This window comes from Zonotrichia leucophrys, chromosome 3 (genome assembly GCF_028769735.1).
Source record: "Zonotrichia leucophrys gambelii isolate GWCS_2022_RI chromosome 3, RI_Zleu_2.0, whole genome shotgun sequence".
Classification (NCBI taxonomy): Eukaryota; Metazoa; Chordata; class Aves; order Passeriformes; family Passerellidae; genus Zonotrichia; species Zonotrichia leucophrys.
In genome coordinates this window covers 72,560,329-72,573,892 of record NC_088172.1, presented here as the reverse complement: position 1 = coordinate 72,573,892, position 13,564 = coordinate 72,560,329, and the positions used below count along the sequence as shown (strand labels likewise).

Genomic DNA, 13,564 nt, shown 5'->3' with positions numbered 1-13,564 from the left:
GGCTCTCTTAGCACCCCCTACAATTTACAGTGGCCTCAGGGCTGCTGGAGTTGACATAAGCGGGGACATGGGTAGAGCTGTTGCAGTGCTCTGAAATTGCTGGAGTGTCAGGAATTCTTTTTTTATGCAACTCTGTTCTGTTCACAGTCATGATGGGAATGAATGTGGCAGCAGTGTCTCTGGGACACTGGCTGTCCCCTTGCAAAGACTCATGAGTTTGAAATTTGAGTGTTTCTGGTACTTGGTCACTGAGCAGTGGCAGATACTTAGCACTTCCAAGATGCACCATAGAGGAAACAAATAATTAGTTAAGGGGTAGAGATTTTTTCCATGTATTATTGTAATTTTTTCCTTCGTGAGGCAGGAAAAAATAAAATGTGTCTGGCAAAAATGTTTAATGTGTACAATGTGTTTTCAGCAATGTTTATGCTTCTCTGAGGATTACAGTCTCTTAAGGATTTCAAGAAAATTATTGAAAAATGGGAGATGATTGTAACAGCTGTGGTTTTACAAAGGAGATTTTCCTGACAGGAGGTTGACAAATGGTTCCTTAATATTTCCCAAGTAGTTATGGGATAGTATTCAATGACAATATTACAGTCTCTCAGTTACATCTCTGTACAGTTGCTTCATGACATAAACAAATCTTAGAAGTGGTGATAAGATCTTTATTATGATTATGTTATAATTTTGTTCAACATGCCTTTATTAATAAAATATTTTGTGCTCCCACTATGTTATTGCTTGCAAAATGTTTGGTTATTCTCTCACTTTGGTTGCTAGGGTAGATGAGTGATCTAAAATTGTGGCCTCTTTCTCCCATTCCACATAGTAATGTTGTTTCAAAATCCTTAAGATACAGCTGTTTCAGTTCTCCATTTCCATAACAATGTGTCCCCAGTTGCAGCTCCAGGGATGAGTTCTTCTCAGGATTCATGACAGATCTATATTTTTACAGATACTGATTGTAGCTGAAAAAGCAACAGAAAAAATATTTTAAAAACAACTGAATGGGGCCTGTGGGAAAACAGCTGTGCCATAATTAATTTCCTGATGACCATATGTCACAGTAAGGGAGCTGCTGAATGCCAGAAGGGGAGAATGTCCAAAAGATGCTTTGCTTCTGGGTATTTGTTCTTCCAGCAAAGGGTGAGGGAATTGCATGGCAGCTGGACAATGGCATTAGGTGAACATTCTGCCACTTAGTGTTGGAGGAAATGCTGCAGATTCAAAGTGTTAATAAAATGGCAGTTTGTTTCTTTAGTGTTTCTCCACATTAGACCAAATATCTCATTAGCAACCCATATTTTAGATGTCAGGTTTTGTCTGTTAAAAGATGTTTACAGGACAGTATAGCCACAGAAGGGAAGGACATGGTGAGATTAATGTTTATGTGTGCAAACTGTTTACCTACAGAAGTTCAGAGGAAGCTTCTGTCATTCTCCTGTACAGAAAGTACCACGGAAAGGACAGGCTGTTCTTTTTGTCTGCATTGATGTAACTAACAGGCAACAGAAGGCAATTCTTCAGTTGTACAGAAAAAGCGCACCCAGTTAGAAAGAAAGATCACACCAATGTTTTTTTCTCTTCTTTACAGTCAGCTGGGGATCCTGTTTTGAACTTGAAGTCACCTGGAACAAACACATTGAAGATAAGAGTATTATGGTCATAATATATGAAGACCTAAAAAGGGGTGCAGCAGATGCTACTTACTGACAGCCAAAACACATCTGAGCCCATTCCTTGAAATGAAATTAAGAGGGAATGGCACAGGTTTCTGAAAAAGCAAAATCGAGTTGATTTTAGTGACAAGTTGAATCTAGCTATACAGAAGCAAAGCTCCAGAAAACAGAAATGCAACACAGAAAACAGTGAATGAAATGAGTAGATGATGGCAATGCGCATCCCAAGTAGGTGACTCCTTTTTTTAGAGGAAGCATATTGCACATCTCGCTTTCACTGTACTGCTTTCAGAACCTGAGTGCCAGTGTAAAGCAGATAGCTGCACTCTTTGGATTCTCACCAACAGCTGAGCAGATCCAGGCCATTGCAGGAAGGCACACTTTCCAGCCAGGGAGTGTTAAATCTCAGGAGACTTATGGTGCTGTTGGCTTGATTCTTTTCCATAAAGGTTAATCTGTTTGTATTTTGCCAGAATGGTGAATGGTAGCTCTTTGTCTTGGGCAGACAGGAATTTGGATCAATAGGTGGTTAATATTTATGTATAATTTTCAAGGCTGGGTGTTGTTTAAGAAAGACCAGTTGTGCTTCAGGAATCTCAATTGATTTCACCCCAAGGGCCAGTACCATACCTCTGTTGTGGTATGCACTAAGCTCCAACTAAAACAGAGAAGAGTTTTATTTATCTTGGCTTCTGTGACTACTGGGGATGGCCAGTAGACTGAGTGCCTCCACAGATCTTCTTGGGTTTTCTAAATTACCCTTAGGATTGCCTATGGACTACAGTCAACTCAGAATCCAGATGCTACGCAGATTGATCTGTGGTTTTTAGCCATGGATCAGGCTAGAACATCAGACCTAATTGTGAGCTCTCCAAAGTCTAGATGAAAGGTAGACTGCAGCTTAGAGCAGTTCTGCTTGCAACAAACAAAGCTATTGCAGTTAAAAGCCACACAGTTCCAAAGGCTCTGGTCAGGGATGGTGTTGAAGCAGGAGCACTACTTCCTATTAAAATAGGTTGTCTGAATTACTAATAGATCAGTAACAGCCAGCCTGTGCACTTTAAGTTCAGTGAAGTATTCCAAAACAGGTCGAGAGGAAATCCTGTCTCAAGATGCTAAATAGGCTGCTCTTAAGCATGTTCTGAAAAATACACCAGCAATGTTATTTAGAATGAGGCTGTTTAGCTATCGGAGGGAATGTTTTATAGGTGATGTTGTAAAATTTCTTCTGTCTCATCTGCACATTCTTCCCAGGGCAGAGTCACATACTCAGTATTTGCCGGCTAGTGGTGGGCATTAAAGAATGAAAATAAGAATCATGAGTGTGAGGGTCAGCTGATTTGTTTTCTTCAGCTTTCTGTACATCACAGGTTTGATTCTGTTAAAAATTAAGTGTTCAGGTACCAAGAAAGAAAGCTGGACCTAATGTCACTGGAGAAAGGGAGAATTTGTGTCTTCCTCAAGCACTTTAGCACATTCAGGATGAAAAAGAACTGTGAGGTGCTTTGAGATGGTGGCATTATCCACCAGGTCAAATCCAGTAGCTCAGAAAGATTGCAGCTATTGACAACAGCTAAACCAAACAAGCAATAAAACAAAGCTCCTCATTGTGGAAACTCACTATATATTCTTTCCATCATAAATGCAGGAAGCAATTTGTATATGTATTTTCCATTTCTATATGTTATGCTCTCTATATATTTTAGCTTTTATGGTTTTTTGTTATGGTACCCAGCAGTAAAGCTTTGAATGATATTTTTGACACACAACATTTAAGGAATATGTTGGATCATTCAGCTTCTGAATAAGAAGATATTTTCCATTCTTTGACCACAGTTTTGGTATCACCTTCTGGCTGTATTTGTAATCTGCTTCACACTTACCATTTTCCATCAGTTGTAGATATTTATGGTGTCTACATTTATGGTAACTGGTAAATGCTGTTCTATTAGTATTTCTGTCACCTCAGTTTTCGTTATGAGCTATTCAGTAGTGATCATAATGCAGGAAAGTATATCTAAATGGTATTGAAAAAGAAATTGCAGGTCTTCTCTTGGAAAAGAAAATAATAAATGTATCTTTTCTGTACAGAAGATAGTTCCCTTGTGTGTGTTCAGAGTGTCAATAACTCAGTGAAGAAGGAGAATAATTCTGGTATTGAATTATAATAAAAGTAAAACGGGATTAAAGCAGACAGAGCTGAGCTCAATTTTCTCATTTGTAAAATGTTAGCATTTCATATTGCAGCTTTATGCAGTACATAAATTGGAAAGATAATTAATGTTGAATTACAATAGAAGTGCTGTAAAAACACAGGGCACATATGACATCTACAGCAACATCAAATAATTATTTCTGAGGCTAGGCTGTTATTAAGTGTGCCAAATGGATTTATAATGAAAAGGGATGAAATACAACAATCACAATCGTTTTATGACATCAGATGCCTGGACTTATATTCTAATGTGTTGGTTTTTAGTTGTTGGTTGTTGTTGTTGAAGTCCAAACATTGATTTGAATTTTGGCTAAAGGACTTTTGGTGGGGATTAGAACCTTCTGTTTTACTTGTAACACCCTGCAGAGCTTGGAACTTTGACACTGTGTCACAATGAGAGTGGTTAGTGATTGCTACAGATGTTAATATTGTCAGGATTGATGCAGAGGAGAGAAACAAAGAGCAGCAACGTTCTGAATGAGAGCACACTGTATCAGTGCTGTGTCTGAACTCATTGCTATAGCACTTTGTAAAATGTCATTTATATCCAGGTATTTATGGTCTGTACAATTGTCCTGTATTGCTATAACACTTTGCAATGCATGTCAAATGGATATATGAAGTATTAGCCAATAAAATGTTTAGTTTGTATCTGAACTGAATGTTTTTCATATGATTTTTTTGGCTTCTGCAAAAAATTGATGGGCTTGAGGAAGACAGAAAATTAGTCTTTGACTTTGCTCAAAATGTGAGGCAGTCAGGAACAGTCAAGAAATGAGAGGGGGCTGGGAAGCTGGTATCTTGGGAGGCTTGTGTACTTGTGAATAATTTAAGTTTATTGACATATGCTTGTGGGGCCTCTAGTGAGTTCCCTGCTGTTTTATATTTTACAAGCCAGCGAAGCCATTTTCATTGCTAGAATATTCATTAGCATTGCCCCAGCAGGAAAATAACTCACAGTTGCATTATCGTATATTTCTGATATATCCATAGGCAATGTATTTATATTCAGGGGAAAAAAGGAAATACTAATCTTAGGCATTAGACATACATCCCAATGAATGTTAAAAAAAAACCCCAAAATAGCAAGCAACCAAAAATAGAACACTTATAATCTTCTTTGTCATTTATTTCTCACAGACAGCTCTTGGAACAACTTCTGCAGATGTGGTGAGGCCTCGTGGAGGCTGGGTTTCCGTGCACCTCCATCCCTGTGGCACCAGGTGGGCGCTGTCATGCCAGGTGTGAACCCAGGGCCCTCACCACGCTGAGAGGAGGCTGCAGTGGGAAACCCCCTCTCCCCTGGCCTTGGGGGCAGTGGGAAAACTCCATGGCTGCCGCAGCCCACTGCCTTGGGGCTCTCCTGCTGCAGGAGCTTTCTCTCTTGGGCTGTCTGCTGCTACATGCCTGGCTTTTAAAGGCGAGAGTTGTTCTCCGTGCTGGAAAGATGCAGCTTAGCTCTTGGAGCTGGGGCAAGCACAGCTGGGAGTCTGTTCCCTTCCTGGTGACTGAGGATGCCAGCCTGCCTGGGGTGAGCAATGCTCTCTTGGTGGTGAAAAGCTCAGTAGGTTCCTCATTCTGTCTGAATCTCAGACTCCTAAGGGTTTTTCTAGCAGTAAAGCCTGACTGTGTTCTTGCCAGAGAGAGGAAAAACAGCATGGGGGCATGTGGGGGAACAGGACCACATAAAAACAAGAGGGCTCAGAGGGAGATGGGCTTTGAAGGCTGTATGTGTTTGATGAGTGTGTTCCCCATATGGCTAGAGATCGTAATTTGGAGCAGAAAGCCTCGGGAAAGCCACCTGCACAATGGTGCCAGTGGGAGATGTCTGTGCCCTCCAGAGTCTCAGCAGAGCAGCAAATGTGTCAGATGCTGGGGCTTGCTCAGGTCCTTGTTGTACACAAAGCACAGTATTGATGGTCAGCAGTAAACAGGGCTGTAAACAATCTTCTGTTCTTATCAAGTCCAAATGTCTCTGTGGCACTTAATTGCTTTTGCCGGCCATTTTATGCCTCTCCAGCCCCTGTGCCTTGACTTGCCATTTTAACTCAGCAATCTGAAGCACCAGAGACAGACAGTGTATTTTATACATGGGTGATTTCATAGTTTCTGGCCCTCCAGGTCTCTCTTGCCTCTGTTGCCTTTTGCATTGTCCATGTTTTGAATGGTTTATGATTTGAGGGCCATACAAGAACTTTGTCCACAAATGAACTGTTTGCTGGAAGCCCAAGGACACAGAAAGAGAAGAAAAATGCATGAATATAGAAAGAAGACTATGTAATGAGTAGAATAAGTATCATTATTAAATGTTGTAGATATAAAACTGTTTGCTGTCATGGCAGACCCTCCAGAAAAATGATAACAGAATTAGCCTGAGTTTGCTTCAGAAGGAAAACTGTTCCAAGTCCAGCATTAAATAATCGAGGATTGAAGGAAAAGACAATCTATAGCTGACGTACAGCTTTCAGAAGGTGTGGAGGCTTCCAGGGCTGAATCCTGCTTGCTCCCTGTGTACCCCAGCATATCCCTCCTCTGGCAGGTCCCTCTGCACCCCACAGCTGCCCTGCTGTCCCCAAGGCAGTGCCAGGCACAGTGTCTCGGGCACAGGAGCTGCTGGAATGCTACAGCAGTTTTATGGTGAGCTCAAAGAGACAAAAGGAGCTTGAAAAGAAACACACTGAATGTTTGCTCTGTGGTTTGCACATGGACATGAGCAGAGAGGAGTCAGCTCCATTCTGGGAGTCGTGATTACTGCAGGTCTGAGAGCCCACATCAGCAAGGGCCAGCCCCTCTGAGTGACAGAGGGGGATGCTCAGTAGTGTGACCCTTGATGCTCAGCAGTGTGACCCAGAGGAAAGCAGAGTCCCACATCATGGATGCAATCAGTGTGAGTAATCCAACGATTTGCCCACTCTAAGCCAATTTGTGAAATGTCAGTGTCAGCTGAGGTGAGCAGGGTGAGTAAATGCATGACACATGGAGCTGCTCATGGGTGTACATGGGAGAGTGGCTGCAATATTGATGCACTGGAAGAGTGAAGCAGTGAATGAGTTTGTTTGGGGATGGTGTGGAAAATGGCAGTTGTTATTTGCATGTTAAATATCGATACCTGCACTCACTAATCTTTTTAATGCCAAACTGAGTGCGATTTTATTGTGTTCTGGGGTGATTAAATATAAATTACCTTCTTTTAGAAATAGTTGTTTAGAATTAAACGCAATGTTATATTGCTGGGGTTCATGGACTTCTGCTAACTTACATGAACACAACAGTTAGCATTTAATTATATGTGTAGCTAATCCAAAGTAATGCAACATTTTATAAGGATAATTGGTAAGTTGTCATGTAGGTGGTTTCTCTAAATGGGTTCATAGCATTTAAAAGGATAAAAGAAATTGCACATAAATAATAGGTTATTAGAAATAAATGGGTAGGCAATTACTCATAGTATCAGAAGTGTACAATTCAGCTTACAATGGAATTCTCAGAATGCTGCAGCTACAGTATTTGCATAAAATAACCTCTGAAATTTGTAGTTTGCTTTGTTTCCCATTTAGAATGTCTTGTGTAATTATTATACTAAGTTCCCTTTTGAAGAAATCCATTATAATATTAATTATGTTAATTCTGATGCTGTGAATAATTGTCCATGTAGTCAGTAAAATTGGTTTTTGGTTTTGGCCCCTTAAATATGAGTGAACCTTCTTACAGGGATGTGTGCTTGATATCTTTGGGGCTATTTTTTCCTTATTTTTGCATTAGAGTGGCATACAATTAATGCTCTATTTAGGAACTGATTTGAAGTGGGGGAGGAAGTTAATGGACCTATGTTTATCTTTGGAAAACATAGCTGGATGTTGGGGATTGTTACAGCAAAAAAAAAAAACCCTTGATTTTTCTTTCTGTGGACCATAAATGTTACCTGAAATTAAATAGAAGAAGAGAACAATGCCACATTCTGTTCTCAGGTAAATACTCTCCTTAGAATCAGCTGCTGCCGTGGCACTGGCGTCAGTCTGTTGGGGATGAGTTTGACCTCTTAAGTTCTCTCCCCTGTATGCTGGAAAATGCTCCAAGTCTTTTTCTATTGAGGGGAACAGGAAGGAGGTAATGTTGTGCTGGTTTTTTGTGCCACACAAACACAGTTGGGTTGCTGAGGGCCAGCACTGGTTTAGTCAGTAAGTGCTCATTTTGTTCCCTCTGTTTGATTACCAGGTTTGGTCAAGAGTAGTACATGAAAAGACCCATGAAAATGCCATTCAGCAAAACATGGCATGATCCTGCCCTGCAAATGTCAGATTACTATTTGTATTGCGACAGCCCATTTCTCTGTGCAGATAAAAAAGCCCATTGTGTTTTTGCAGCATTACAGGAGAAAGATGCTGAATTATGGAGAAAATCCTGAGGGACAGAAAAGTCTCTCTAGTTGGACGTAATTTCATTACTTCTGCTCTCAAGGCAATGGTCCTGAGAATGAAACCACAACATCTAGGTACTGGCAATGGTTACAGGATATGAGGAACATACTGGACTTTTTGTTTTGTTCTTTACACTGCTTTCCTTAAAATACAAACTCAGGTTCCTTCCAGTAGATCTCCAGGGGATTTCAGCGTCTCAATGCCCTGAGGTCAGACATTGATGCGTCCCCTTTTTTGCTCTTCCTCACCCCACAAAACAAAAAATCAGCAGGGACTGGTCCTCTCTCTTTGTTTAACCAAAGTGATGAGTCCAGTGTCCCCTTCTTGTGTTTATGGAATGACCTTATAGTGAGATCTTACTCCTAACTTTAATTCCTTCTGCAGAGGGACGAATCAAACCTGTGTCTCCCAAGACAGAATAAGGCAGAAGTTGTGGACTCCTGTGGTATAAAGAGGAATATACCACTCCTGTGGTATATTTCCATCTCCTGTGGTATATTTCCATCTCCTGTGGAAACTGTTGCAGAATAAGAATTAGTCAGGCAAGACAGAGTGACTGTGGCTGGCTGGACCAACATACAGGCTGCTGGGAGATGGGAGCTGAGGGACTGCACCTGAGGAGGAGGGAAGGAGCTTGCTGGTCCCTGGCACTCTGCAGCAGTGCATTCATTAATCACTGAACTCTGCACTGTGCTGTATTTCTCAAGTGGAAGGGGCTGCTGCTGCTGTTCTGGTGTGGACAACAATCCTACGGGTGCATGTCAGGCAGGCATGTGAGGTCAGAAGTCCTCAGGGAGACTGGGAAATGTCCTTCTGCTTATTCTGCCATGGGAAATGAAAATATATGGACATGTAGGCATGAAAACAATATGATTCTCAGGTCAAGTGGAAATTTCTGCTCACAGAGTAACATTAATCTGGGCAGACTCCTTTGCCTGTTTGTCTTGTGCTTGCTGGGTATGAGAGCAGTGCTCCATTTCCATCATTTCCATGTATCTCAGTAAAAGGAACAGGACTGCTGGGAAATAAATGTAGAGAAGGAGGCTGGAGAAATTTGAAAAAAAAGCAGTTTCTGACAAATGAATGGCGGTAAAGGTTTCTGACGATTGTTAAAATATCTGTACAACCCAGTTGTACAGTTCTGGTAGGACTTCTTTGCCCAGCTGTCCTGTAGCTTTTAACCTCTGTTGTATCCTAATCCATGTCTGACAACATCCACTCTGGTATATGCAAGAAAGCCCAGCATGGCTTTTATGACTGCCTTGTGCCACCTGCTCTCTGCCCCTGTGCCCGTGTGGACACACCCAAAGCAGCACAGAGAATATAGGAAAATCATGGAATCATAGAATTGTGGAATGTTTGGGTTGGAAAGGACTTTGAAGATCATCTAGTTCCAAACCCCCTGCCATGGGCAGGGGACACTTCCATCAAGAGCAGGCTGTTCATAGCCCCATCCAATGGGACCTTGAATGGTGCCAGGGATGGTGCATCCACAATTTCACTGGGCAACTTGTTCCAGTGCCTCATTACCCTCACAGTAAATAATTTTCCCCCTAGTATCTAATCTAAACCTACTCTCTTTCAATTTGGACCCATTCCCCCTTGTCCTGCCAGTTCATGCACTTGTAAATAGTCATGCTCCATCTTTCCTGGAAGTTCCATTCAGGGATTGGAAAGCTGCAGTTGGGTTACTCTGAGGCCTTCTCTACTCCAGCATAAACAATCCCAATTCTTTCAGCCTTTCCTCACAGGGAAAGTGCTCTATCCTCTGATCTGAACTTGGTGGCTCTCCTCTGGACTCATGTAACAGGTCAGTGTCCTTCCTGTGTTGTGGACAAGAAATGGTTTATTTGCTTTTGATGGCACTTTGCCACTGGTGCCCAGAGGGAGAATGGGTGGATTATTCTCTAGTTTGCAGTGTCATCTCTAGCCTATGCTGCCTCTGCAACTCTTCAGGACAGAAGAGATAAAAGTACTCCAAGATTTGCCAGCATTACATAGGAATCTGGGAACATCTGTCATTTCTAACTTTCTGAAGTGTCATTTTTTTCCCACTGTTTTTTTTTTTTTTTTTCCCCCAGAGAATCTATTCAACAGCACAAACGCTGCTCACCTGTGATCCTCTTGGGAAGGCTTGCTGAGCAGGTGAGCCCAACGGGTCTGAGGTGATTAACAAATCTTCAACACCTGTTACCTGCAGGTGTTGAAGATTTATTAATCACCTCAGGCCAGTTACTTCACCAGGGATAACTGAAGGGATTGGCAGGCTGGAGATGAGGAAAAGGAGATAGCAGGCAAGATAAAAGGAATGGGACTTATCAGTGAGTTAAAAAAAGTAAAAAAAAGTTTGGGTTATCTACATTTTTACACTGTTCTGTTCACACTACAGAGGACTTCCTCTCACTGTAAGTTGCATGTTGTTCCAAGGCTGTATGTGTATTCAAAGCTAATAATGTACTAATGTAGTTACTATTATTTTTACACCAACATATGTTAAAAACCAATTCTTGCACTCTTGTAGATGTCTAGTTATCAGTTGTATTAATCTCCAAACAAAGCTGAAACTGCTGTAGCTACTGTTTATTGATCAGCTAAATACCATTTATCTCCATCACAGAGTTTACTGAATTTTTTTTCTTGTTGTTGTGTGTAGCTAGTAATAAAATTTGATAGCATTTTACGTGTAGGGAGATTTTAGGTTGATGTTGAAAGACATGCTAAGAGTTAGCCAATTATGTTACATGACTTTGCACTAAAAATTCTAGTTCTGCTTGAACAGAAGGATGTACTCTGAACCTAGTTTTCCCCACGGTGTTCATTTTGAATCAAAAGTAAATGATTTTTGTCTTTTCCTGATAAATGCTTCTATTGATTTTTCTACTGCTTAAGCTCCTACTTGAAGGAAAACACTTGTTTAAATCAATCCCTATTCTGAAAAACATGTGAGAACAGGCTTAGTTGCAGCTCCTCTGTAGGCCTGATGGGTGTTCTCCCTGCAGCATAAGAATGTTTCTATTATGACGTTGTTTGGGTTAGGTCCATTTGTTGTGGCCCCATCATCCTTCACCCACCAATCTCCTTGATCTCTAATGGTGGTAAATATTCCCTCCAGATGAATGACTGTTCTAAGGTGGGTGAGCCCCAAAGTCCTTCAGGAGATTGTTGCACAGACTGCCCCTTGGAAGCTTGAGACTGCCTTTTCTCCTTCTCACCTTTGCTCTGGGCTCTCTTGTCCTTTTGGGCTGTGGCTGTTCTGATGGGTTCAGGATGGAACTGACCACTACATGTTACCTGAAATATAATCCTCCACATCCTTAATTAGGAAATGCACAAATGCTCAGTGCTTTATATACCCTTATATCTGGGGTTGGTTTGTCCTGTTTTCAATAATGTGACCAGCTGAGAAATGCAGACGTAGAGTTTAAACCATGCTCACTTAAAAAAAAGCGTGCTTGTAGTTTGGATACAGCTTCAGGCACCAGTTGATTGAGAGCTGCTCTGCCAGTGCTGAGAACTTCTCTTACCTGGTAAACATGGAGACATTTAATAAAATAATACATATTTTAGTGCAGGCATCCTTCATGTGAAGCGTTGCAGAGTGTTAATGAGGGTGAATGGAGGGTAAAGAACCCAGTTCCACAGGGTGAGGCAAATCCACAATGGCAGAGTGCTTGGCACAGCAGCCATGGGCTTCTTCTCAGACCTTCAGATGAAACTAAAATGTTACTAAAAAGGAGGAAAGAGTTCATTCTCTTCTCCTTCCTCAAATGGATTATTCTAAAACATTTTCCTTCAGTCTGCTGTGTAAAAATTCTTTGCATTCTGTGAGGTTTTTCATACTTACGTGCATATCCACAGTAGAAAGCAAAAATGTATGCCCTACGTTCAGTCATCCCTGCAATAGCTACTCAAATAAGTTTAAATAAAATCAAATAAGTTTGACTTCTACTGATCTTTTTACTGAAGACCTTGCATAGCTTTTTAAAAGTACTTAAAATTTTCATTCTTCTCCTTGTACTCTAATAATGTATGGGACTTAATGTTTATGGTGGCAGAAACTTCTATTTCCATGGTTTAACTTCAGAAGATATTTTTTTCTGTCTTTGGAACTAGGGGAATTGCCCTATATGATTACACCTGGCATCAGGTTACTCCAGGTTTTGGCGAATTTACAGGACTCATGGGACAACATTCATCCTGATAAAAGTTTCAGCCTTACCCCTAACAGTTTATTGAGCTAAAGATCAGATATATGGTACTGAAAAAAATCTGATATAGTTATATTTCTTTCTATAGTTGATATAATTCCAATTATTCTTCCTTGAGTCAAGGATGGGTGGTTCTTCCCTTCAGATTGCTTATGCAATTGCTTTTTAAGTTTGTAAAACTATTTGCTGTTCCTGTGGCTAAAAGGCTCAGCTGCTTCTTGGGGTTCAAATGTAGTTTTGACATAGCTTTCATGTGTACTGCCAAATGTCAAGGATTACTAAAAACTTGTTTTGTCACAGGCATGGAGTGAGGTACTTTTTTTTTTGAACAAGATAAAGATCCTAAGAACAGTTGATTTTCTGAAAAAATATAAAAGGCTTGCTGACCTTTTGAAATTATGTGTAACTGAACTCCAGGGTTTATTGATCTGCACAAAAAACCCTTCCAAAATGCCACAAATTGCTTTGTGAAGTACTCCTGCCTTCTGGCATGAGGTGAAGTATTGAGTACTAGAAGGTGTTTTGATTATGCATTTAAAAATGGGAAACTTATGAATATACATTTAAATGGATTCTGTGGGTTATGATGAACTCTCAGTGCTAATGCCAGGCTGCAAGCTTAATTTTGATTGCAGGGTCAATCCTTGACTTTCTCCTCTCTGTTTATCTCTAGTGTGGACTGTAATTTGAAGACAATGAAGGGCTTCCAGAGCTTTCAGAGTTGTTTCTCTGTGTGTACAATGCTGAGCAAGATGCAGTAGGTGGTGTATCTTCTATATCAGTGCATTATGTGACTGAGCTCTCAGAGATGTCTGACTCAACAAAAATGAGTAACACCTTTATTTATGGTACAGTGAAATGGTGTAGGAGGTCAAATTTGGACTATTTTTCTTCTTAAATGATAGTCAAGGTTTAGGGATTCGTATTAATGTCCAGTATTTCCAGGTTATTCACGAGGACAGTTTTTAAAATTTTTGAAACTTGCCCTGAGATGAAGGGCCACAGAACCCACAGTGGGCCCTTGTAAACTTGTAGTGCCTG

General features: G+C 40.8%; 1 long non-coding RNA gene across 1 annotated transcript in view; it reads left to right on the top strand.

The window, feature by feature from the left end:
• Positions 1 to 10,599: 10,599 nt before the first annotated feature.
• The window catches only part of LOC135444951 (uncharacterized), a 273,529-nt gene continuing 270,564 nt past the window's right edge, over positions 10,600 to 13,564 (top strand). The window contains exon 1 of the long non-coding RNA XR_010439376.1: positions 10,600 to 10,720. This is a non-coding gene — a long non-coding RNA (uncharacterized LOC135444951). The remainder of the gene's footprint in view (positions 10,721 to 13,564) is intronic.